We start from the raw sequence: 27,573 nt of genomic DNA, 5'->3' as shown, positions 1-27,573 counted from the left end.
AGGGAAAAACCAAACCTGGAGTGTAAACAGATTAAGTAAGTGAGTAAGTAAGTCACGACTGGCGAACTTTCTACGTACGACATAAAGCCAATTAAATATGATCTGGCGTTCTTCATCATCATCATCATCATCATCATCATCATCATCATCGTCATCATGTGTTTACCCTCCAGGTTCGGTTTTTCCCTCGGACTCAGCGAGGGATACCACCTCTACCGCCTCAAGGGCAGTGTCCTGGAGCTTCAGACTCTTGGTCGGGGGATACAACTGGGGAGAATGACCAGTACCTCGCCAAGGCGGCCTCATCTGCTATGCTGAACAGGGGCCTTGCGGGGGATGTGGAAGATTGGAAGGGATAGACAAGGAAGAGGGAAGGAAGCGGCCGTGGCCTTAAGTTAGGTACCATCCCGGCATTTGCCTGGAGGAGAAGTGGGAAACCACGGAAAACCACTTCCAGGATGGCTGAGGTGGGAATCGAACCCGCCTCTACTCAGGTGACCTCCCGAGGCTGAGTGGACCCCGTTCCAGCCCTCGTACCACTTTTCAAATTTCGTGGCAGAGCCGGGAATCGAACCCGGACCTCCGGGGGTGGCAGCTAATCACGCTAACCACTACACCACAGAGGTCTGGCGTTCTTAATAAACAAAACACATTTTAAAATATTGAAATAAAATCAGTTAAAAATAATCTGACCATCATCATCACCACGGCCACCGTCCTTAGCTGAGTGGTCCGTGTCGTAGTCCGACCAGGACTGCGGATGACTAATTTCTGTTTCGGAGAGTGAGTATTACATTGTTCAGGGCCAATGTTGCTACATATTATCTGAAATCAAAATGCGGGACAGACGTGTGGCCGAGGAAATCAATAGGGCTCATATTCCACAAGTTGTAAACTTCGTTTTAGAATTACAAATTTATTACTGTATTGATATCATAGTGCAATTTATCAATAAATGCCGTAACACTGAAACATATACTGAACCGTACATTTTATTTCGTGGCTCGTGCAAGCTCATTCAATTTCAATATTTTTAATTTCTCTGAAAAGCTCTTACCAGTTTTTGCCATTCTTAGTTTTTTCATAAAAATGTTATCATTACGCAGAAGTTCGCGTCCGTAGTGTAATGGTTAGCACTATTAGCTGCCGTCCTCGGTGGCCCGAGTTCGAGTCCCGGTACTGCCAGAAATTTAAGACTGACAGGAGGGCTGGTATGTAGTTACAACTCACCTCCATTGGGGGTGTACCTGAAAAGAGCTGCACCACATCCCGACGAGGATGCGAGTTTGTCCGACTCCATGGCTAAATGGTTAGCGTGCTGGCATTTGGTCCAGAGGGTCTCAGGTTCGATTTACGGCTGGGTCTGGGATTTTAACTTCCATTGGTTAATTCCAATGGCTCGGGGGCTGGGCGTTAGTGCCGTATTCATCATAGGTATGGCCCCATCCCCACAAATGCGCAGGTCACCTATACGGTGTCAACTGCACTAGGCCTTTTCGGAACAAATTTACAGAAATGAACAGCTCAGACTTAATCATGCCAACAAAACATCGATTTCGGCAGGTATCCTCAAACAAAATGTGCTTCTTTAAGTTCTCACACATGAGAAGAAAAAACCAAGAGTGAAGGAATATGTCCTCTTTGAGAGAAATAAAACCGCTAATATTTCTCAGAGGCGGAAACATCGGCACATTTCCTTCGAGGTTCAAATTACGCGGGGGGACTGCAGTTCTCCATGGGAGCGGGACATTTAGTACAAATACGAGACGTCTGACAACACATCACATCCCTCATCTTAGGGTTGGCTTGAAGGAGGGCATCCGGCTGTAAAACAGGGGGTGGTAAGCAGCATGGCGGCGACGTGAAAACAAGAGACTGCACGCGAACACCACGTGGCGTGAAAATGTGGTCGATGTTAAGTCACTTGCGCTGCCTGATTTTCACTTGTTTTCCCATATGGCATTTTTCGAAGACAGCAGGGGAACATGTTTGACGCCCCTGTGCCTTAGTTATCTGAGAACAATTTAGCAGGAAACTTAAGCTACCGGTGAGTCACGGAGATAAGGTACTGGCTTACACCGTGACATTACCGTAGGCTCGCACGGCGATTGTTCAAGAAACTTAACCCGTGAATGAGTCATTGGCGAGCAGGTCAGCGCATCCCTCAACTCTCTCTTCACGAACACAGATCTCACCTCGATGAACCTGATACTCGTTGATGGAACAAGTAAACTAACAAGGAAATATTGACCTAATAACAAATCAACAGAATCTGCTTAAGGTCTCACTAATATCGTATAAGGTCTTCATCTGCGATAAGAAAGAGGAACAGAGAAGGAACTGGCCAGCCCCGACATTTACGTACTGAGAAAATGAGAAACATATTCACGACTGCCGACGGTGGGACGCGGATACAACTCACAGCTACACGATCTACACCGTGGAGTGAACTCACCATGAAGAGATTTATAGATGTATCACTTAACATTGATCTCTACGAAAAAAAAAAAAAAAAAAAAAAACCTTACCATTTGATTCATTCAATAATAATAATAATAATAATAATAATAATACCGGGCGAGTTGGCTGTGCGGTTAGAGGCGCGCGGCTGAGAGCTTGCATCCGGGAGATAGTGGGTTCGAATCCCACTGTCGGCAGCCTTGAAGATGGTTTTCCGTGATTTCCCGTTTTCACACCAGGCAAATGCTGGGGCTGTACCTTAATTAAGGCCACGGCCGCTTCCTTCCAACTCCTAGGCCTTTCCTATCCCATCGTCGCCATAAGACCTATCTGTGTCGGTGCGACGTAAAGCCAATAGCAAAATAATAATAATAATAATAATAATAATAATAATAATAATAATAATAATAATAATAATAATAATAATAATAATAATAATGTTATTTGCTTTACGTCTCACTAACTACTTTTACGGTTTTCGGAGACGCCGAGGTGCCGGAATTTAGTCTCGCAAGAGTTCTTTTACGTGCGAGTAAATCTACCGACACGAGGCTGACGTATTTGAGCACCTTCAAATACTACCGGACTGAGCCAGGATCGCACCTGCCAAGTTGGGGTCAGAAGGCCAGCGCCTCAACCGTCTGAGCCACTCAGCCCGGCTTTTGATTGATTTGATTGATTTATAAACTGCTGTGTTATATTTTACGTTGCCACTCATGGCGCAACAATACCGAAGGGCCTTGGTCTACAAGGTGACCGCTGCTCAGCCCGAGGAGGTGTCGTGTGGTCGGACCGATGAATCTTTTCGGCCGTTATTTTTGGCTTTCTAGACCGGTGCAGCCATCTCACCGTCAGATAGCTCCTCAACTGTAATCAGTAATCACGTAGGCTGAGTGGACCTCGAATCAGTCCTCAAATTCAGATAAAAATCCATGACCTTGCAGGAAATCGAACGCGGGGCCTCCAGGTAAGAGGAAGGCACGCTAGCCCTGCAGTGCAGGGCCGATGAAGAACCCTTGTTTGTCGATATATTTTAACTCGCATGTTGGCAGCATTCAACAACTGTATCTTGAAAGTGACAATACTGCTACATTTCGGAGTTTAATTGATTTGCATACTAAAACAACCTCAATGTTAGGTAATATTGACGTAGATTCCCTTACCTGAGTACGTTCTTCTCAAATGGTACTATCCTCATGGCCTTACGTTTGTCATATGGTCCAAAATCATTCGGTCTTTCTGATGTTTAGCAGAATTCCATATAGTCCCTGCATCTCGTTCCAATCCTTTTCTACAAACATTGGCCAGAATTCAAAACAGGCCCGGCTTGTTGGAAAGCTAATGATAATATCAATGTGTCTTATGCATCACAAACGAGTTATTTTTACATGGAAAAGTTACGTCATGGTGCCTTTGGCTGGGGGCATCACGGTATCCTGACAACTGAAATGAAATGTCGTATGGCTTTTAGTGCCGGGTGTGTCCGGCTTGCCAGGTGCAAGTCTTTTGAACTGACGTCCGTAGGCGACCTACGTGTCGTGATGAGAATGAAATGATGATGAAGACACATATACCTAGCCCCCGTGCCAGCTGAATTAACCAATTATGGTTAAAACCCGGGACCCCTGTCACCAAAGGCCAACACACTAACCGTTTAGCCATGAAGCCGGACTCCTGACAACTAAAACTCAGTAACTCTTAACTTCAGGCCTCTTACATATGCTAGGGTCCTCATCTTTCCGACTTGACGATATTAGGTTTGTGAGCCCTTCGTAACGCTTGTATCGACATCTTCATTCTTCCAAAGGTCGACGTCTTCCTTTTTTTTCCTTCTGATTAGAGCGAAGAGAGAGCCTCCGTTGCTCAGGCGACAGCGCGCCGGCCTCTCACCGCTGGGTTCCGTGGTTCAAATCTCGGTCACCCTATGTGAGATTTGTGCTGGACAAAGCAGAGGTGGGACAGGTTTTTCTCCGGATACTGCGGTTTTCCCTGTCATCTTTCATTCTAGCAACAGTCTCCAATATCATTTCATTTCATCCGTCATTCATTAATCATTGCCCCAGAGGAGTGCGACAGGCTTAGGCTGCTGGCACGATTCCTATCCTCGCTGCTGTATGGGGGCTTCATTCATTCCATTCCTGACCCGGTCGAATGATTGGAAACAGGCTGTGGATTAGCGTGTCGTCTCAAAACTCACGAATTCCAGGAAGAGGATTAGTAAGAACAAGTTTCTCTACCAGGGCCAGTCTCAAAACTCACGAATTCCTGGAAGAGGATTAGAAAGAGTAAGTTTCTCTACCTGCGCCAGTCTCAAAACTCATGAGCAAGGCCAGTCCTTCTTTGAATGGATAAATGCTCACCCTATTAGTGACAGGATAATCGAATACTTTCTTTTTCCTGTTTGTTTTACGTCGCACCGATACAGATAGGTCTTATGGTGACGATGGGATAGGAAAGGCCTAGGAATGGGAAGGAAGCTGCCGTGGTCTTAATTAAGGTACAGCCCCAGCATTTGCCTGGTGTGAAAATGGAAAACCACGGAAAACCATCTTCAGGGCTGCCGACAGTGGGGTTCGAACCCACTATCTCCCGGATGCAAGCTCACAGCTGCACGCTCCTAACCGCACGGCCAACTCGCCCAGTTCGAATACCTTTAATAATCAAATAACTTCCGTCGGATTATTTAAATAATCGAATGAATAATCAAATCAAATAATCGAATGAGTTTCAAATATCACTCAGTTATATCACGCGGAATAATAGGATGCGTCATGGATATATATTTTTTCCCGGTTTAAATGTGTCTGGTAGATAACCGATTGAAGTAAACGAATGGATGAACACTTACGAAAATTAGAAACACGCCTTTTTCCAAATGAACCTCCAAATGTTGAAACTAAATGAGTGAATTAACTGTCTTGATCTCTAATATCTCTAAATAAAATTCCTTATTAAAGTAAATGCCGCCTTCTGGCCGCATTTTGGAACTAAGCCCCAGTACTAACAACTGACAGTTTCTTTTAACTAGCAGCGGGCAATATACCTACCGGTACTATAATTTTATGTCATCCAGCTGCTTGGATAAATGGTTAGCATGCTGGCCTTTGGTCCAAGGGGTCCAGGGTTCCCGGGTTCGATTGCCGGTCGGGTGGGAGATTTTAACTTTCATTAGTTAATTCCTATGGCTCGGGGACTGGGTGTTCGTGCCATCTTCAGCATTAGACTTCATCTTAGGTAGGGCCTCATCCTCACAGACGTGCAGGTCGCCTATACGGCGTCAAGTCTAAAGACCTGCACCAGACCTCCCCGGAGCCCACACGTCATTATTCTAAATTTATGTGAAAGGGAAACATGCATTGTATTAACTTTAAGACAACAGCAAAATTTTTTAAAATAATGATAATAATACACCTCGGTCTCTTTCATTCACTAACCATTATTTTTCCACCGTCTGTTGGGGTGGCAGAATAACATTCACAGTATCCCCTGCCTGTCGTAAGAAACGTCTAAAAAAGGGCCCCAGGGGTTCGTAAATTATTTAAGAAAATAGATAAACAACTTATAGGCAATCTGCTACCTGGGTGACTGCCCTAAGTCGGTGGAAAAACATGTGTTGAAGGGAAGCGTGAGTCACCTCATCCCTCCTGCAGTCATCGCAAGCACCTGCTGTCCGGATTCGTGAAATTTGAGACTCATTAGATTGTTTTCTTTAGCTACCAGTTTGTAGTCGTGAGTTTTTGATACTATTTGTTACCAATTATAGCCCGTGAGTTTTGAGGCGTAACCGTGGATTAGAGCGAAGAGAGGCTGTTTACGTTGCATTTCGCCTTATAACAGTACAGGTGTGGCAACGTAGGAATCCTGCCACGTTAGGCCTACTCTTTTTCTCCATCATTTGTTTACCGAATAGGTCGGAATTATTTCCCCTTCTATTAATATTACGCGTTGAATATCGTGTCGTTTTGTCGTTAAAACGCCAACGGAAATATCATCAGACTGAGTTTTTCTCCTAGAAGTTTCTGAAGATAATGTGGCCCCAGGTACGGTACTAATGCAAGCAGTAGCCAATACGATTGAAAATATAATTTATACCAGAGATGCTGACGCTGGGCATTTCGTCCCGCTGGCACACAGGCGACGAGCGTATGTTGGGCTATTTGAAGTTTTGACGCTTGCACGGATGGAATATGTTGACATTTGCACGGAACGCCAAACATTCCTGGAAATTACTAAGCATGGGCATGTCAAACAGTGACACTTGCACGGAGGCCCAAAGAGTGTTGGAAAGCAGAAGCAAGGGAGGGGAATACTCACGCGGTAGATTGATAAATAATAATAATAATAATAATAATAATAATAATAATAATAATAATAATAATAATAATAATAATAATAATTAGATACATAGAAGTCTTTAGATTTCATTGCTACAGTTGATACCTGGTGAAAACTAGTGTTCCGTGTTGAACTGGTGTAATTTTCCTCCAGCTATGGAGCTCAATAAAACCAGCAAAGTGAACTATTTGTTGATTTACAATGGATGTCAGTACATTGTGAACTATACCAATAAAAATCAACTGACTTATTACCACGTACATTTAAAGTAAAGTAAATGTAAGGACCGGGCGAGTTGGCCGTGCGCGTAGAGGCGCGCGGCTGTGAGCTTGCATCCGGGAGATAGTAGGTTCGAATCCCACTATCGGCAGCCCTGAAGATGGTTTTCCGTGGTTTCCCATTTTCACACCAGGCAAATGCTGGGGCTGTACCTTAATTAAGACCACGGCCACTTCCTTCCAACTCCTAGGCCTTTCCTATCCCATCGTCGCCATAAGACCTATCTGTGTCGGTGCGACGTTAAGCCCCTAGCAAAAAAAATGTAAGGAATAATAACAAAGTAAAGTAAATGTAAGGAATAATAATAATAGTTTAGTCTCACTAACTACTTTTACGGTTTTCGGGGACGCCGAGGTGCCGAAATTGCATTCCACAGGAGTTCTTGTACTTGCTGGTAAATCTACCGACACGGAGCTCGCGTATTTCAGCACCTTCAAATACAACCGGACTGAGCAGTATCGAACGTGCCAACTTGGGCTCAGAAAGCCAGCACCTTAACCGTCTGAGCTACTCAGCCCTGCTGTACAGGAAGAATAAAAAGAAAAAGTAATATAGTTTTAGTCGAGGCAAGTCATGTTTACAATCCGGATGAAGAGGTGAATTAAGTGAGAACAAATGGAGCCAGAAAACAAAAAAGTACGAGGAAATTAGAGAGTATGATTTCAACAATTTACACCGAGGAGGTAGGCCAGCTCTTCAATCGAGGCTATGGCAAGTACTGTACGTGTGTATTAATACCGGAGTAGGTGAAAATCGAGGCTCCGTGCAAGTATCACTCCGTGCAAATGTCACCATCCTACTTCTGACTCACCAAGTACTATTAGAGTGAAGGATCCGTGCACGTGTCACTCCGTGCAAATGTCACCATTCTACTTCTGACTCACCAAGTACTATTAGAGTGAAGGATCCGTGCACGTGTCACTCCGTGCAAATGTCACCATCCTACTTCTGACTCACCAAGTACTGTTAGAGTGAAGGCTCCGTGCACGTGTCACTCCGTGCAAATGTCACCATCCTACTTCTAACTCACCAAGTACTGTTAGAGTGAAGGCTCCGTGCAAGTGTCACTCCGTGCGAGTGATCCAAACCCATGTTATTCAGCCACTGTGATGTGGTTCCGTCACCTGCTATAGTCGTAATACTGAAAGATGCGTTATGACAGTTATTAGAGGGAGATTCGTTTACTGCCTGCGTGGGTGGGGAGAAGGGAGTAGGGGGTATAGTTGCCATGGAAACGAGGGCGAAAACACTGCGCTTGCAATGGAGATAAGCCTGTTGACCGGCTCATGTTGCTTGGAGTTGCCAAACCTCTCACTTCTTAATTACATACAACAGAACACAGCGATTTGAACGAACGAACGAACAAGTGAGAAGGAAGCGATGGGAAGGAGAAAGGAATGCAGGAATGTGGCAACACTGTGCAATGGCACGTGCAATGCTCCTCCCTTCAGCCCTATCTCCAAAACGGTTCTTTTACATACAGTCAGACTCGATCATTGCGGCGATATCCGAATTCGAAATTCGGACAGAAACAGAAACTAATAAAAAAGAAAGGGCCTTGCAGAGAGCCAGTGGGAAGAACAGTATTTTTTTTTTTGACGCTGTAATCGACCGTACAAAATGCGTAGGCCTACTATGAGGGCTTGCTGTTCTATCGAAACGTTATTATGTAGAAAGTTACTACAAAGCGAAAATTGCTCGATCGCATTATACTGTTATAGGGGATGTTCGAATAAAAATGGTTGAAGATTTTAAATGGCCTACTATTTTCAGAAATTCAACTTAGAGGGAAAGTCACAAAACACTACAATACAGATCAAAATCAAGCATGAAACTTTTTGAATTATGTATTACAGAAATTGGTAGAATAACGAATGTAAAGAAATTCAAATATTTGGGAGAAACAATTCAAGAAAATGGTTTGGAAAATCTGCTGTAGAAGAAAAGGATACACAAGATGGAAAGAGCATACGGTGTAACTACGAATTTTTACAACAAAAGTGTTTATCTAAAAACCTCAACAAAAAACAACAAAAAAAAAAACAACACTACAACACAGTAGTCAAACCGGAATGTCTAGTACTGAATTGCAAGCTGAATAAATTAGAAGTAGTCAACTGGATTATACGGAAAATATTCGGTCCGCTAAGAACTACAGAACTCTGGAAATCAAGAAGTAATGATGAAATATACCGGAACATAGAAAACATAACAGATACAATGCGGAAGAGGCGACTGATATTTTTTGGACATTCATACAAAATGGATGACAACAGATTAATCAAACAGATCTTCAAATATCTTTGGAACAAGAAGTCAACAACAACAACAACAACAACCTGGATTTCTGCCTTACCAGTATATTGTAATACAACGCTATACTTAAAAAAAAAAGTATCACTGACATAATATCCAGTACGCTACTAACTCTTCCGCAGTGTGCAGGTCAGTAATGGACTATCCCTTCCGCTTTGGGTTATTGAGTGCAATAATAGATACGCCCCATGCTACTTTCTCCACTCACCTCAATAACCCTAAACACGTCGAAATCTTTTACAGGTAAAGTGGAGCGAATATTCCTTTCACGACGATAGTAATAGACACATTGAAACTTGAGAGTCACAGTCTTGACGTAGGGTTGCCAAGTTTTTGAAATGCCATTAAGGGACAGATTATGTAGAAACGGTATAACGACATTTACTCAAGGAAACAATGATACATATTATAGCCTAATTACACTGCAGGAATAAACTTTATTACAGTATTTCGTTGTTTCATTTTCTACATCTTCTTCTTTTTTCTTTTTCTACCGCTTTTCTCACATCTGTGGGGTCGCGAGTGCTAACCGTGCCGCACATGTGGATTTGTCCCTGCTTTACGGCCGGATGCCCTTCCGGACACCAACCCTATATGGAAGGATCTTATCACGATTACGTGTTTCTGTGATGGTTGGTAGTGTAGTGTGCTGTCTGAATATGAAGAGGAAAGTGTTGGGACAAATACAAACACCCAGTCCCCGGGCCAGAAGAATTATCAGAGGCGATTACAATCACCGACCCAGCCGGGAATCGAACCCGGGACTTTCTGAATCGAAGCCCTCAATGCTGACCATTCAGCCAATGAGTCGGACTGTTTCATTTTCTACATAAAAAGTATAAAACCCGTATTTTTCATCACTTTTAGTCTTTTTTCGATAGGTCTAATGATGAATCTCCCTTAATCAAGTCATGATATTTAACTATGGTCAAAATTAAGTGAGACTTGAGTTTCTTACTTTATCAGAGTTAAAAATAAATAAAAAAAGACATGGTGTGTGGCCTCCGGAGAGGCCTGGTGCAGTCTCTTGATTTGACACCCGTAGGCGACCTGCGCGTCTCGATGAGGATGAAATGATGATAAATACGGCACATACACCCAGTCCCCGTGCCCAGGAAATTAACCAATTATGATTAAAATTCCCGACCCTGCCGGGAATCGAACCCGGCCAGCACGCTAACCATTTAGCCATGGAGCCGGCCATCAGAGTTGGTGAACATCTATTCCTTTCATCATTCTATTTGTTTTTTAAGAATTGAAAACATTCTTTCAATATATGTACTCGACCCAGGTCTACATAGAACATAAGATACCAACATTAATCTATTTGGAATAGTATCTAAATTAACTTTAGAGAAAAAATTCACCCATTCTGAGTTCACATTACAACTCCAATCACTATCAGTTCAGGTATATCTAGCTCCAGCATCACGTACGGTATTTCAATGTTATGGAAAGAAATTTCTTCACAAAAGCTGTCCAAATAAAAATCTGGACAAATTACAATAAATTTGAAAGAATAAATAATTTCTTCAAAACCAGAAAATGTAACATCTTTCAAATACAAAGCCTCTAGTTTCTTAAGAATATTAATATCACTGAAGTCATAAACTTTATCCAGATAATTTATTGCAGCATTGTAAAAACTCTTTAAGTTAGATTTCACTTCATTCACTCTGAAGGTTTGGAAGGAGTTGATGTATTAAAGACTTAATTCCCCACCGAAAAAGATATTGTCTTCCCTACGAATTAACTTGGGCCTCAATTTTATCCAGAAAGGAGTGAGGTAAGGGTGCAGTTTGTTTCCCCTCCTTTTCAATGTTTATATAGAACAGCCCCTAAAGGCAATCAAAGAGAAATTTCGTAAGGGAATCACAATCCAAGGAGAGGAAATCAAAACCCTGAGATTTGACGATGATATCGATATTTTATCTGATACTGCAGAAGATCTAGAGAAATTCCTGAATGGTATGGACGGAGTTTTGGGTAAGAAGTACACGATGAAAATAAATAAGTCCAAAACAAAAGTAATGGAGTGCAGTCGAACGAAATCCGGTGATACAGGTAATATTAGGTTAGGAAATGAAGTCTTAAAGGAAGTAGATGAATAGTGTTACTTGGGTAGTAAAATAACTAACTATGACAGAAGTAAGGAGGACATAAAATGCAGACTAGCACAAGCAAGTAAGAGATTTCTTAAGAAAAGAAATTTGCTCACTTCGAACATTAATATATGAATTAGAAACATGTTTTGGAAGACTTTCGTCAGGAGCATGGCATTGTGTGGAAGTGAAACATGGACGATATGTAGCTCAGAAAGAAAGATAATAGAAGCTTTTGAAATGTGGTATTACAGAAGATTGCTGAAGGTGAGGCGGATAGATCGAATCACAAATGAAGAGATACTGGATTGAATTGGTGAGAGGAGATTGAGTGGGCTAAATTTGACGAGAAGAAGAGACAGAATCCGCAACCTCGGCACTTGATGGGGTAGAGTGGTTAGCTCTACGCCCGGCCGCCTTTGCCCCCAGGAATTAACCTGGTACTCATGTTTGGTGTAGGCTGAGTGAACCTCAGGGCCATATGCACCTCCGGACGTGGAAATCTTGTTTCTTAAATTTTACGACTTCCTGGCGGGGATTCGAACCCACGTCCTTCCGGACACGTCTTTACCGCCTCGGCCAGGCAACCCCTATATTAAAGTAAAAACATAATTACACAACAACAACAACAACAACAACAACAACAAGTCATTCCATGGAAATAAAATATTACAAGAAATACTACTAGTTTAACATTCTAAATCCGCCATCACCGTATACAACTTAAGTATTTCCAGTGCTTAACACTGCTCAAGTTATCTTGAAAAGTTAATGACAGAAGGTCTTAAATTACAGTGAAATGTCTATAGTCGTTCAGCAATGAAAATGCAGCAAACTAACAACTGTATTTTTAGATTTTCGTCACACTTTCTCCCCAAGATTCGAATTCATTACGCGTAGGAGAATTTCGCTACGGTTGGCATCCTTACAGCACAGCTTGTCAAGTACGCGACAGAATACACCTGTCTACCGCTACAAAGCGCTCCATGCAGAACTAGTAGGAATGGACATACTGTGAAGTGCGAGTAGGTTCGTTACTGGTAGATAATACTAATGCGGGGCCCTGTTCATACGATTCACACGCTGCGCGAGAATTATCTTGAGCGACTTCATTTCCGGTGACTGATAAGTTCCAGTGTTTTGTTTACAACATTTAGCATTCGCTGCGAGCTTCCTGCCGGACTAGCAAGCGAGGACATGGTGCCAAGGCCTTGCCGCTCCAAAACTACTCCACTACAATACTGCTTTGTTTCAGTAACAGCTGGAACGTGCGAAGACAGGTAGAGGCTTCATCAATACTGCTCGGCTCCATAGTATGCTGACCTATGGTCCAAGGAGTCGCGAATTTTAATCTGTTGTTTGCGTTGCCACTCCAGAGACTGGTTTGATGCAGCTCTCCATGCCACCCTACACTATCATAACCTTTTCATTTCTACGTAACTACCACTTCCTACATCTACTCTAATCTGTTTTTCATATTCATACCTTGGTCTACCTCTGCCGTTTTTACCACTTACACTACCCGTGGCTCAGGCGGCAGCGGTTTTCCCTGTCATATTTCATTCCAGCAACACACTCCAATACCATTTCATTTCTTCTTCTTCTTCTTTTTCTACCGCTTTTCCCACACCTGTGGGGTTGCGGGTGCGAACTGTGTCGAACATGTGGATGTGGCCCTGTTTTACGGCCGGATGCCCTTCCTGACGCCAACCCTATATGGAGGGATTTAATCACTATTGCGTGTTTCTGTGGTGGTTGGTAGTGTTCTGTGTTGCGTGAATATGAAGAGGAAAGTGTTGGGACAAACACAAACACCCAGTCCCCGAGCCAGAATAATTAATCAGAGGCGATTAAAATCCCCGACCCAGTCGGAGATCGAACCCGGGACTCTCTCAACCGAAGGCCTCAACGCTGACCATTCAGCATCATTTCATTTCGTTTGTCATTCATTAATCATTGCCCCAGAGGAGTGCGACAGGCTTCAGCAGCCGGCACAATTCCTATCCTCGTCGCCGGATGGGTGGGGTGGGGGCTTAATTCATTCCATTCCTGGCCCGGTCGAATGACTGGGAACAGGATTTTTCACTACCCTCAAAAACTAATTGAATAAGTCCTGAGTGTCTTAAGTCGTCAGATCGTTCTCCTTTCATCTTCAGCAAAATTCTGTAACACCACATGTCAAAAGCTTATATTCTCCTTCATTCTGAGCTAGTTATCGTCCATGTTTCACTTCCATACAATGCTACGCTCCAGATGAATGTCTTCAAAAAACGTCTTTCTAATTCGTATATCGATGTTTGAAGTCAGCAAATGTCTTTTCTTAAAAATGTGTATCCTTGCTTGTGCTAGTCTGCATGTTATGTCCGCCTTACTTCTGACATAGTCAGTTAATTTACTACCCATGTAACACTATTCATCGACTTCATTTATGAGTTAATGTTGTGACGTACCCACTTGGCCCACAGATGTATGACAAAATTATAACGTGGCGGGTCACTTTAATATTAAAATAAATAAATGATATGTCATTGTTTCTCCATAAACAGTATCCCAAGGGCGCCAGTCTTCAAGCTTATGGCTTGAAAACAAAAGTAGATAATTGAATAATAATAATAATAATAATAATAATAATAATAATAATAATAATAATAATAATAATACGTAATGAGACTCAAAAACTCCCAGGGGTGAGGTGAACGGAACACAAATCATTAAGTACACTAACTTGGAATTTAAGGATCATTAATAATCATTTCATAAAATACAAATTAAAACAGCTATTTATTAAGATGAAAAACGTGACGTAACTGCGTTTTAACGACATCTGAACTTACGGAAGCAAAAGAAAAATTGAATGAAATTAATTTTAAAAAATGAACTGTTGCGCGAAGACTTGCAGTAACTTATGCCATAAGCTCACCATATGTAGACTCTGTTGTCTTGAAGCTGATGATGTGTGGATCTCGTACCGGCTGCCTTCTCTGTTGTTGGATTCCAGTCCTACTTCTACATTTCCTGTCCTTAACACTTCCTACTGTACTCCTTACATAAAGTCGTAATGAGTCCTAATTTTAAATGCAAAACCACCATGGGTTATGTTCATGGAGAGAATACACTTGTATTCTTCTGTATTACGGAACAATAGCGTAGCTAAATTCATAATAAAAGCTCTCCTGCCCTATACTAGTCAAAAGCCGGTCTCCCGTTGACTACCTCTCGTCATTGAGATAACAAGTCCCAATGAGAGTAACTTTTGAGTAGTATATACTCAGATGCGAAGTGAACTAAGTTAAAATCTTCTCCGATGTGCAGACGTAGAATCGTAGTAAGAGTGTCTTCCAAGAGTGAGAATCAGAATCAGAATGTCCGAATACAAGTGACAATCTGCTCACGAGTAAGAATAAGAGTATGAATGTCCTCTCCAGCTCTTGTCGGTGGTATAGATCGGTTCAAAAGTCTCCTTCCATCAGCCATATCACATGGTCCAGTAAGATTCGAGGTCTCATCCCTTCTCCTATGTATTGCTGTGAATCCATCACGTTGCTTCATTACGTTCATTCACATAGGCTGAACTTTCCCGCTGAAATAAAGCGTCCCGAAGCGGAGTTTGAAAAGTGGGTGTTAATAATGTATCAACTGTCTCTTCGTGAGGTAGAGAGGGTAAGGTCTCTCGTAACCTAGATGACGTACTTTTCCTGGAATTGGGCTGAAATTAGCCTGCTGACTCTGGTCACCTCACAACGGCTATTGGAAAATTTACTGCAAGTTATAAATATGCATGATGTTGAAATACTTTACCGAATAATTTGTTCGTTCAGAATACGTTATAGCCGCGATACAAAGAAATGAAATGATGATTGAACTGGATGATAAAAACCCTATATATATACATATTAATTTAAACATGACCTATCAGTGATTAAATATACACATCTTATCAATTAATTTCATAGTTCAATACTTAAAAACATGCAGTGATGTCCCAAACATCACAATGTCCTAGTCTAATATTTCCTGCATCACCAGACTTGATTTGACAGCCCTCCATTAACTTTATTTTGTTTAACCTACATTGGTTAATTTTTCCGACTCGGTGCTGGGTGTAGCCCTAACTTCGCCACTGAACAAGGCAATAACTAACTAAATAAATAAATAAATCTCAGAGCACAGACATAGAAATTATTGAACCGAGAAGGGAAGCAAAAGTAACAAGAGGTGTAAGGCAGGACTGTCCTCTGTGTACTAATGTGTCCCGAAATTGCCTGCTGTGCTGCGAATAAAACGGACACTTAAAAACAGGTATACTGTATGTATAATTTATTAAATGTATAAACCTGAGAGAACTGCAAAGATGTAATAGAAACTGAAAAAAAATAAGAATATTGTGTCATTAATACCATTATCGATCCGTTCCGGTCTTTGGTTGAACAGTCAGCGAAGAGGTCCCCGGGTCCGATTCCCAGCTGGGTCGAAGTTCTTAACTGCATATGATAAATTTCTGTTGTGCGGGGACTGTGTGGTTCTGTTCGTCTTAATGCACTTCTTTTCATCTACAGACACCAGACCACACAGGGTTGGCATCCAGCAGTAAGACTCGAATAACGTCAAGAAGAGGAAGAAGAAGAAGAATACCATTATTGTTGCAAACCAGTGGGAAATGCGGGGTTGTTTACTTATGTCAACTGTTTCAAAACTGAAAAGAATCGCGCACAATCACACGCGTAATTTTTAATTTGCAGAAAGAAATGTCGGTAATCCCTACTTACACGGGTACGTTGTTAAAAACTCAAATAGTATAGACAATGCTTGAGTGGGTGTGTGTGTCGAACCATTTTCCCGTTTCTCTACGGAGTCGGGTATGAGGTGACATGAATCTTTGTAGTGGCTTTATACGACTGGATGCCCTTCCTAACGTCAACCGAATGAGATGAAATGAATGATGTGATATATGATAGTACGAAGCGAGAGGGTGAAACGCGGTGCCGTCATACAGTCTACGCTTAACGTCTCCATCCGACTGACGCATCAGCATCAACAGCGCCATATGCCCTCAGTCCATATGAACACTGTCGAAGGGTATGGAATTGAATCCGAGCTTATAGCGCACAATCTGGTGATTAGAAACCTCTCCTAGTCTGTCACGTAACATTCTGATGATGAAATTTTTTTCGACCAACGGGACTCGAACCGGTTTACCTCGGTGTCAGGCGATTATGGCCACTAAGCGGGATTGAGTGATCGACATTGTTTCTCGAGATTTCCATTCCATTAGCGTTTCTGATCTATTGGGACTGATTTCTAGCACTTGAAATCCTTCTGAAGCAGGTCGGGTGTGCTGCAATATTCCACAGTGTGTGCTGCGAACCAACAAAATTTGGGAATGCCTCTTCTACGTAGAAGGTGCAGTAACTAAAACGAAAGAGGGAACAAACCGACTAAAATTCAATGGCAATAAGTTTACAACTATATGATTTGTACCGCGTAGCTAGCTCGTTCGAAGGCTAAAACAATGGAGAAAGAGGATGTAGTCTGAAGGTATAGGCCTAAAAAGAGAATCACAAAATAATACCGTAGTGCTCGGAAGAGAACTAGAATTAAGCAAGTGAGGTCGGACTCTGCGAGTATAGCAAAATACTGAATACGAATGTCCTTGGGGGACAGGAAAATGAAAGGCTCGTCGGCACCATCAAGGTCGATAAAGAACTGGTCGGAAATCAGAGGAATTTGGTATGAATAAGCAGAACTGGTAGGCCACACGTCTCATAATTAGGGGTGTACATGTTTGGCGTTAGAAAATCACAAATTTAGCCGTTTTATTTGTCCATGAATTTTGTAGCCCTTTGTAGAAACACCGAATTTGAATTTATTCAGATAAAAAGGTATTGCCTTTTGATAATATTAATGTGAAATTAAAATCCCATTTGCACAAAACTAGTAAAACAAAACTGCATAAAATGAAAAAAAAATGTACATTCATTTTAAATTGATATAGGCTAAAGCATTAATTAGAAAATAAGAACAAATGTATATTAATGCAAAATCAGAATGTAAAACAAAATTAAATTACATGTTAGTGAAACTGTTGAAGGAAATTTGCGTTCTCTTATCACTTACAATTACATTTTGTTTACTACATCTACAATCTTAGGAGGAGCCTACAGAGCTGTTAGAGCAAACTGTATGTATTTGAGTTAAATACAAGTCCACGGGAGTTTCCAGAAAAACATTTTTAAAAATCCCCTTTTTGGAAAAATCATCGGTTCGTTCTGTATTTCTATCTCATTGTAGTACAAAATTCCCATTTTGAGTAAATTTTTCCCCTTTTCAAGAACACATTCAAAAATGGCTTTCAGGTCATAAAATTACAAGCCTTAAGATCACCAGCCCTGCTCAAAGGTTGTGGGTGTCGTATGAGAACCTTAGTTTTAATAAGGAGTTCTGCGGAACACCTGTAGAAGAGTGATCTCTCCACCCAAGATCAATGGGGAAAGTCCCAGATAAGAGGTTATCATTTGTTTGTCCAGCACACATTCCCTGTATCTAGAGACTGAAGGTCACACCTACCTCATCTTTACCCACACTTGTCCTCAGAAAAGCCGTTCTGGCACGAAGCCTACTTTCAACAAACAGTACCAAGGCTGAAACATATCATGCATACAATAACGGAAGGACAATCGACGTGTATGAAAATTTTCTCAAGTTACTTTTACACAGAAAGTTGACAAATGAACTGCGAATATCGTACATTTCTAGTCAAAATAGCATCAAATGAGCTCACTATAGTCATTCAGTAAGTGAGACGTTGATAGGAGGCAGTCTGATGTGAACTACGTAGTCACTGCTCCTGTAAGTAGGATGGTCAGTATAGAAGATGAATTATGCGCCCTGACAACCGAAATTGACATTTATAGCGTGGAAGGCAGTAAAGTACAAGTTTTATTGCTGAGAGCCTCGCAACTGAAGAACCCAAGAACGACAGATAAAGATGCACACATGGCTTCTCCATTAATCTGGAAAGTTGTAACGAGGTTGTCGCAGACGGCGGTGATGTACGGTGCTCTGCGGCAAAAAATAAGCTCACTACTAGGGTGGATGACTATTAGCGCTTTAGATGCATTTTGCAGTTTTCAATATGCAGAATCTCTTCTTTGTTCAATAATGATCATGTAGATATTCCTTCACATTGTTCAAGAGTGATATTATCACTGGTCTCTACATAGACAGCTGCACTTCGAATTGCAGCCAATTCATTTGGGAATTTTTATAAGAAAAGTAGCGTTCGTGTGGTTAAAATGGAAGTGGTCTGTGATGATGATGTCTAAAACTGCAAGCTGTCTTGGCTCCTGTTGCTTTCTGTTTGTTTAGGAGAGATTTATCTTAAGCACCCTTCCTAAGGCCCGGTGAGGTGTAGTAGGTTACACAGGATGGTCGTAAACAACGTGAACCGGGTATTTGAGCGTTAGAGGATTGGTCATACTGATAAATAATTTGTAAAAAAAATCGTTATCTCGCGCCATTGTAATGTTATCTGTTTTATCAGCTGCTCAAGTTAGCCAATCAGATCGTTTCGCGGGCGAATTCAAATGGGCTTTGCGCGTCAGTGTTCCTAAATATGCACGTGACGCATATTTCACCTTCACTGACCTAAAGTATCTGTTTTATTTCTGACAGTATGAAAGTGACTAAGGTATGGACGCCATTTACTGTGTGAAAAAATGCCTTATGGCTTCTAGGGTTACGTACTTGGTATATACGTTTAGTGTGCTTGACATTTATGCAATAGCATCTTCTGGCTCCTGAGGAAAGTAATGATAAACCACCACGCTCCTTCCGCTATTCGTCTCTTCGTTAATTCCCGGACTTTTCATAACCGCTGATGGTGGAGTTACTGAGGAAGCAATTAACCTTCGCGCACGTGTCTGAAACGTACAAACCCATAGTAGCCCAGATGCACTTAACCTTACCTTGGTAGTCTACAAATACCTCAAGAAATTTAACATCGTCGTGTTTGTGTATTTTCAGGCTAAATCATTGGTTTTTAATTCGTCTATATCTCTAGTTTCAATAAATATCAGATAATTAACCGAAGATTTGTCGGAAAATATCTTGTTATTAACAATTTCTTCCTTCATCTTACGCACATGTTCAGTGCATATTTAAAAATGTCAGATCATAATTATGTTACTTCTAGGTCATGTTCCAAACATATTTCGCGAATGTTTAAGTCTTACAATTTTAATCTGCTTATCACAATCCTTTATTGTGTGTCTCGAGGACTCTAGGGGTTGATGGTTGATCTGTTGAGGGTGCGCTCCCTACCGCGCAGGTGAAATTCAACACCACTCGAGTGAAATCTGCACCTTGTGTCGGCTGAGCGGACGTGAAACCTTACAGGAGCTCTTACAGCTCCCTGGTGAGTCCTACTACCAGCTGCATTGCCAATGTACAGCGGACACCTCTGAGGATTTACAACACTAAAAACAGATTTGGGGACACATTTTCCATATGAACACTCACAACTGCTGTCAAAAAGTAGCCAATGTTCTATCAATTTTAAAAGTAGCAATACACAACACCGAGCTCTATAGATGCAGTCCCTTAAGTGCAACCAGTATCCAGTATTCGGGAGACAGAGAGTTCGAACCCCACTGTCGGCCACCCTGAAGATGGTTTTCCGTGGTTTCCCATTTTCACACAAGGCAAATGCTGGTGCTGTGCCTTATTAAGGCCACGGCTCCTTCTTTCACACTCCCAGTCCTCTCCTGCCCCATCGTCGCCATAAGACCTATCTGTGTCGGTGCGACGTAAAGCAACTTAAAAAAGAAAAAGTAATACACAACACAGAGTGCAGTGAGTTTCTCCTCGATTAAAATGAAAACACATGACAATCATTTTCATTTTTTTTTTTTTTTTTACTTTTAAAGAAATATTGGGGCTGTGGAAGCACTTTCAGATTTATTTTTTACATACATTTCTACTTCTGAAATAATTATAAGTCCCTCTGTATCTCCGCTATGGATGACTCACGGCATCACTTCGTGAGCTGTTGTTGCTTCCATGGTTTCAAACTCGTCCTCATACGTATTTGGTGTTATAGTAGTCTTACCATATGGCGAAACTCTCTACATCCATGAATGAATCGTCTGTCCAAGTCTGCCGCACCATCATCAACCTGCTTGAAAGTTCACCAAGTTCACATTTAGTGCTTTCATTTTCACATTCATCATTTCTGGAATTTTGAATTGAGAATGTCCGCTATTGAGAATCTCCGATGTACAGAATGTCTCCTATAGTGAGCATTTCGAGAATATTTGTTATAGCGAACGCCCACTATAGAGAACGTCCATTATTAATAATGCCCGCTATAGAGATGTTCGCTATTGAGAATGTCCGTTACTGAGAAACAACTTTTCAGTACATGTCCGTTGTACTTAAATGTGTAGAAGTTACCAAGTACCATACGAGGTTTGAAATGTTACAAGTAATTCGTTCTCTAATACAAAACCCTAAACATTGTAAATACTATTTCCTAGTATAGTTACATCTTAACTAGGCCTACATGTTCCCTCGCTCATTATACCAGTGAACAGCCATTGTGTCTTGTGCTGGGCTATGGTATTAGTTAGGAACTGCAATACATTAGCCTCATCTAAAAGTTATTGCAGGGATTACCTCCTAAGTTTGTAGCCAGCTTGTACGGGCGAATGTGAGAACGAATGTCGTAGTACTTAAGTATTTCCCTTAATTTATACTTGTATTACGATGCACTAAGTCGGGTAGATCATTCATTAATATAGACTATCCTATGTAACTCTAGAAGCAATGGGGCATGCTACTGTATAACTAACTTGTTTTTAACAACAATCATAATTATTATGCAGTCATCTAGTTACATGAAATCATCACCTTATTAATCTGAAGAATAGACAATGTAACGTGTAATCAAGAATGTGGTTACGTGCAAGACAGGGCCACAGTGGTGGTTTCAGCGGGTGGCCCAGGCTCACCTGGTCCACTCCAAAATATGAAATTTTCAAATTTAGAAAAATGTAACGTCAGAAAAGACTGACGCTAACAGAAACGGAGACGAGCACGAACAGGATGATAAGAGACAATATTCCGTCGAAACGACTAAAATCATCTCCCAGAATACAGATATACTCGAGACCGTTTCTCTCAAAAACTTTCTCACATTTATTCACGAATTCAAAAATCATCTGCACCTTATCAAACTACTACTTATACAAATATATAGTTATTGCTCTCTTGACACAGGATTGTGACAATACACTTTAAATTTTCTCAACATTAACAAAAGGGAAGGATGTTTCAAGGAGATGAAAGGTGTGTTATAATTGTGTTACTTCTTCCCGTGACTGCTGCCAAGAACAAACTTTCTCTTTAACATACTGAGAACGACTATGCCTTGGTAAATGAACAATTATTTGAACTGAGAGAGAGAGAAAAGATACTACTTCGTGTGTAAACTATATTTTCCACAAAATTAGGCAAGGCACTGTTTAAAAACGATTTGAATCATTCTATTAGATATTCTGAAAACGTGAACGCATTCATGGCATTTTGAATATTATGCTGCCTCTGAATTTCACGTAAATGTGCGTGCACGTAACTTTTAGTCTGGGTCCATCCTCCTAGAACTTGGGCGAAGAACCTTGCAAAGACATGGGCTACTCAGTCTCGAGTATACCGCACATTAGCCCGGTTCCTTGGCTGAATGGTTCAGAAGGTCTCAGGTTCGATTCCCGGCTGGGTCAGGGATTTTAATTGCATCTCGCTAATTGCTGTGTCTTGGACTTGGGTTGTTTGTGTTTGTCCTAGCACACCCCTCTTCATATTCACAAAACACATCACACTACCATCCACCAAAGAAACACGCAATAGTGGATACATCCCTCCACATAGGGTTGGCGTGAGGAAGCGCATCCGGCCGTAAAACAGGGCCAAATCCACATGTGCGACCCCACCAGGCTGTGGGAAAAGCGGTAGAACAAGACGAAGACAATGCACATAATAACATTTTCTTTGGAACTGGTGAGTGTTACATGGGAAAATACCGACTAACTGGGAAGAAAAGCCACGCTGTTGAAGAATAGCGGACCGTGCGAGTTGGCCGTGCGGTTAGGGGCGCGCAGCTGTGCTCTTGCATTCGGGATATAGTAGGTACGAACCCCACTGTCAGCAGGCCTGAAGATGGCTTCCCGTGATTTTCCATTTTCACACCAGGCAAAAGCTGGGGCTGTTCTTTAATTAAGGCCACAGCCATTTCCTTCCCACTGCTAGCCCTTTTCTATCCCATTGTCGCCATAAGACCTATTTGTGTCGGTGCGACATAAAGTAGATAGAAAAAAAAATAGCGGTGGCGCATTTTTTATGGTGTAACAAAAGCCAAGATGATGGGAAACTGTCTTCTTTTTGAGTATGGAAATATTTCCTTAGCAGTCTCACATCTTTCCCCATTGTTCGCACCCCCGTGTCAATTTTTGGTTACCAAGGATTGAGGATCCATCTGCATGCTAACTCGCAACTTCCTAAAGCCTGCTTTCTAGTCTTACTTCTCTGGACAGTTCGGCTTTTTGGCTGGATGGTCACTTCTGAGGGCCCGGCTGGATCGGACTTCAGCATCGTCTGGTTAACTCTTCGGGCGCAAGGGCACTGTGTTCATTGACATATAACAGCCCACAGAAACATGCAATAGTGAATATGTCAGGAAGAGCATACGACCGTAAAACTGGGCTCCATTCACACCCCAGATGATTGTGAGAAAGGCCATGCAAGAAAAAGATGATGACATAAACGAGCTTTGTTCGAAATCCTTACAACCGAATACACCGAAATATTCTAAACAGATTAACGGTCCATTTTCAAGTAGTGTACGAAGGAAACTGGTTATAACCACAATGATGTGTGTTGAAGAGTCAGCGCTATTCAGATGCGAATAGGATTAAGAAAGGGATCGTGTCTCCCTAGTCTTAAAGTGGACAGGCCGCAACATACAGCTCTCGAGATGATATCCTGACACTTCATCTTAAAGAGCCCTGGCAAAAACGAACTGCGGTAAGGGACGGAAAGTATTGTAACACAGTAGCCTATAGGCCTATAAAATATGCTTGACAATATTATCAGTAAAGAAAAGGCGAAATAATTGATGACGTAAAGCAGAGTCAAAGAACAAGAACTCGCAGTTTTCCATACAAATGCCACCCACCCGTACACACAGGATGTACCAATATATTGCATTATTAGAAAAAGACACGTAAAAGAACTCTTGTATTTTTTACGATCGGCTTTACGTCGCACCGACAGATAGGTCGTACGGCCACGATGGGATAGGAAAGGGCTAGGGGTGAGAAGGAAGCAGGCATGTCCTTAATTAAGGTACAGCCTCGCCATCATTTCTTCATTTCTCTAGGAGTAAGCTCTCTTCATTCGTCATAAGAACGTTTAACCAATCACTGTTCAGTCAACGGAGAAACAATATTAACGACCAACTTTACGAAAAACCATCTTCACAGCTGCCGACAGAGAACTCTTATAGTGCGAAAATGTAACTGTATGGACTAGGAATGGGAAAGACGTGGTTGTCCCATCCCGACATTTTCTTGGAGCTGAAAATAGGAAACCATGGAAAATCATTTCGAGGATGGCCGATGAGGGATTCGAACTTATCTGTCTTCCGAGTACAGATCTAGCGGCATTGAGCTAACCTGTTCGGTGCGAAGTACACAAATTCTTATGGCAGTATGTGAGTGAACAGCAGATATGTAGGTGACAGTTATCTTCTACTACCGGATGCTGGCGATCACATGTCGGAGTTCACCAAGCGTTCTCATTGATGTCCGTCTTGAGTGTTATTGAGACAACACATTTCTCTTCGTCCTCATTACGTGGCCGAAGTAAGATGTTTCTTCTGTGTTTATATGTCTACATTTTGCGTCCTACTTCCTACCTGAACAGGATTTCTTTTACTTGCCAGTAAATCTACCGACATGAGGGTGACGTATTTGAACACGGGACTGGGTCGGGATCGAACACGCCATCCTGAGTTGAGAAGACCACCACTCTACCACCTAAGCTACACAACCCAACTGGTTTCTCTCTGTTTTTACATTCTGTCCAATATGCCATCATTCCATACTTGATCAACGTACGGAACTTTTAATAAGCGACGGTTTTATACAATATAATTATTTACTTCCGTATTTCTTACAAGCAATATGGAAAGCCAGCGGGAAAGACGAGCCCTACGTGGAACATGTTTCATAGAACCTTGCCATGGTGACGAAAAAAAAAAAAAAAATTACAGGGGTCTCAATAGAACGGCGGAACCGTGTTGGAGGAAGAACAATAGACGTCGTCTCATTAAATAAATAAGTCGTAACAGATCTATCTTGAGAACTCCAACCGTAAAGTAAACTCGTATCCCTGTCTTGAGGTGGTGCAGCTCTTTTCAGACACACCCCGAAGGGAGGTGAACTGCATATAGTACATACCAGATCTCCTGTCATTCTTAAATCTCTGGCAGTACCGGGAATGGAACCGGGGCCTCCGAGGCCGGCATTTAATAGTGTTAACCGTTACGCTACGGAGATGGACAGGTGAAACATAGAACTCTTCAACGGCCGCATTCTTGAGACGTAACGATCTTGAATGCCAGTTGCAGAGGAAGTCTTGGGCATCCCTAAGTATATTTATATGTGTGACGTGCAATACATATGAATAATGTCAACCTTTGCCAATGTAAATTAATCCGTGTCTACTTCACACGCGCACGTTAACCGGAACATGTCATATCTGCACTGCACTGGCTGAACAAAAGAGCTGAAGTTACAGATGTCCAATGGCGGGAATAGGTCTTTGTTCTTCCGCGAAGCGTCACATCCTTGCGAAACATATGTGAAACCTTGAGTGAGACTGTAAAGGCGGCCAGGTGAGCCACGGGAAGTAACAGTCGCACCAGCATCGATCTCGTCTATGCTACCTCGTGTGTAACTTACAGAATAACTTACGAAGGGAGTTCAAATTTAGCCTTACAAAGGAATAAAGTCCGCTCACATAGGCTATAAAATAAACAAGCTCTGACTTGAAATACTGGTCGAAACACACACGTATCCAGAACAGGGAACTGTTTTTTCTGTTCGGGTAGAGAGCTGCAAATTGTAATAGAACTGCATCATCTATTTAATAGATTAAAAAGATTACTGAACGGTTTATTCACCAAGAAGAGACCCTTCCCCGCTTCAGGGGCACTATTTCGGACGTGTGTGATCACAGGGCTCCAGCTAATCAGTACAGTTTCCACATTTCTATACCAGGTTCCTTCTTCGACTTCGAATGCATTATATTTTCGAAGATTAAGTGGCCCTTCATAACTTCAGACCCGATGATGCCCTAGATGCTTGGCACTTTAAAACTATAACAGAAATAATAATAATAATAATAATAATAATAATAATAATAATAATAATAATAATAATAATAATAATAATAATAATAATTTCATGGTTGTTCCTTTTCATTAGGCCATGCCTTCCTTATTCAAGGGAGCGGAACGTTTCATCTTTCTTCGACTGGTGTTAAGAAGGGTTGATAACCTTCCTCGCCATCATTTCTTCATTTCTCTAGGAGTAAGCTCTCTTCATTCGTCATAAGAACGTTTAACCAATCACTGTTCAGTCAACGGAGAAACAATATTAACGACCAACTTTACGAGTCTAGGTAAAGCTGGCAAAAAGAGCCCTTCGCCTACCGTCAGTCTGTTCCTTGCTAATGTCGGAGTGGTTAGCGCAATGACCTTTCGTTAGGAGGGTGCTCGCTTCTATTCCCGACCGGGTTAGGGATTTTACCCACGTCTAATTCATGTGGCTCGGGGACTGGGTATTTACACAGCTCTTCATACGCAGACAGCAAAAAACAACCACCACAGAACACGCAATAGTGAATACATATACGGTTTGTGTCATCCGGCCGTAAAACTGGGCCACATTACCTGTAGTGCCGACCCCAAAAAGGCCTGGATGAAAAAAAATAATAGTAGAAGAAGAATCTGAGACAGTAGGCCTAACTTACGTATACATACTCGCCATAAATACGCTATGCAGGACAATAATAATAATAATAATAATAATAATAATAATAATAATAATAATAATAAAGTTCAACGTTCCTGCGGCGGTCTTAACGGACACCGTTTTATTGCGAACTTTGCTCTTGAAGGGCTCCTTTAAATTACCAATAAAACTATTGACAGGGATATTTCACATTAAAGTAACCCTTAAACGCAGAATGAGCGTGTCAGATATCGAACCAGCTATCTCGGGTACATGATGAGAGCGGCTACCCCAGCCAATCACATTTAAAAGAGATGCAGTAGGTGGCTGATAAGATCAGTGCTCCAGTACAACAAAATTAGCTACATTTGATTGTAAAAAGTACATATTCTGAACTACAGATACGCCTCAAAATTGACAAAAAGGTCGTTTCTACACTTGTCAGTACAAAATAATTGTAGAAGTATAAACACAGGGGATGATTTACAGGCGCTATGGAAAGTTTAAGTAAATTAATTAAGGCCATTATATTTTTAATCAGAATTTGAAATGCCATTAGCGCGTCGTCAGTCACATTCACAGGTGTAATTAGTTAAAATACTGGATTTAGTACTTTACTCACCGACGTCCTCAAGCAGAGTAATCCTCCTCTGGTGTAACTTATCCAATGGCAGTTTCACGCGCCACAATTCACACACACACGGCGCTGACTGCGCGCTCAGCAACACCAGAACACTACCTACTCCAACCACTGCTTGCCACAGACTGAACTCGCCCGCACGCAATGCAGCGGTGTCACTGGCTCGCCGCGTTGCCGCTACGTCTAGTCTTCATTATAGATTTCATGTACCGCTCCAAGGACGAATAGGAAAGTACTGCTTTACTTCCTGGTCAAACTTACTTTTTCCGATCTGCGACGCAACATAGGATAGTCATTGTTGAACTGGTTGTATCTTGTCTCTTCAACAATGACTGCCGGAATAAGATAATCTCCCTCCAGTTCTATTTCTATC

The 27,573-nt window shown here is 41.7% G+C and overlaps 1 protein-coding gene across 1 annotated transcript in view; it reads right to left on the bottom strand.

Annotated features, from left to right (window-relative positions):
• Positions 1 to 27,352, bottom strand: part of LOC136877075 (shootin-1) — a 180,729-nt gene extending 153,377 nt beyond the window's left edge. Inside the window, exon 1 of the mRNA XM_067150892.2 lies at positions 27,183 to 27,352. The gene's annotated coding sequence lies outside the window, so the exon portion shown is untranslated. The remainder of the gene's footprint in view (positions 1 to 27,182) is intronic.
• Between the last annotated feature and the right edge of the window lie 221 nt (positions 27,353 to 27,573).

Source organism: Anabrus simplex, chromosome 7, assembly GCF_040414725.1.
Source record: "Anabrus simplex isolate iqAnaSimp1 chromosome 7, ASM4041472v1, whole genome shotgun sequence".
Lineage (NCBI taxonomy): Eukaryota > Metazoa > Arthropoda > Insecta > Orthoptera > Tettigoniidae > Anabrus > Anabrus simplex.
This window is presented reverse-complemented; position numbering and strand designations above follow the sequence as displayed.